Source organism: Sinocyclocheilus rhinocerous, unplaced genomic scaffold (assembly GCF_001515625.1).
Source record: "Sinocyclocheilus rhinocerous isolate Xijiao unplaced genomic scaffold, SAMN03320098_v1.1 scaffold9994, whole genome shotgun sequence".
Lineage (NCBI taxonomy): Eukaryota > Metazoa > Chordata > Actinopteri > Cypriniformes > Cyprinidae > Sinocyclocheilus > Sinocyclocheilus rhinocerous.
This window is the reverse complement of record NW_015642698.1, coordinates 20,223-20,839: the sequence shown is the minus strand read 5'-3', so window position 1 is coordinate 20,839 and position 617 is coordinate 20,223.

Below are 617 nucleotides of genomic sequence, written 5' to 3'. Positions count from 1 at the left end.
CAGAGCAAGTGGCAGCCACGAACTTCAAGGTACCCCCAGAGATGCGGTTCACACGACGACCCCGCACCTTAACCTGGCCCCTGGCTCGTAAAACAGAACTAGCACCTACATGACAATATTGCAGAGCCAGCATAACAAAACGAGAGGCCTGCAACACAGCCGGTTCCTCAAAAAGGGCAGGGCCATATTGGCCAAAAAACTCCCGGTAGCAACGGCCCAAAACATTCATACCTAAAACCCCAGGCATCTGGCTAGTCTGCTCGCCAGGGGGATCTTTAATCACTAAGGGTGTACTCACACCCGAGCGCGATTATCCCCACTCCCCCGCTGGCCTGCACAGACACTTGCACTAAACTTTCCGGGCCGGAGCACGCTTAGGTCATGTGCGAGATAACGGAGAAAACCACTTTCGCTAATATTCTGTCGAATAATTAATCATTAATTTATAATTTGTGTTGTGCATTGATTTTCACTTGTATGTATCAGATAATTATTACGAAAGTGTAGTAGTAGTAATAGTATATGTTTGCGGTCGTAATGATGACAGTAGCGCACTCAAAACAGTATTTGATCCGTGCTCCGGTGCAGTTAGCGCTCACACTGCATGCGTACCGCAC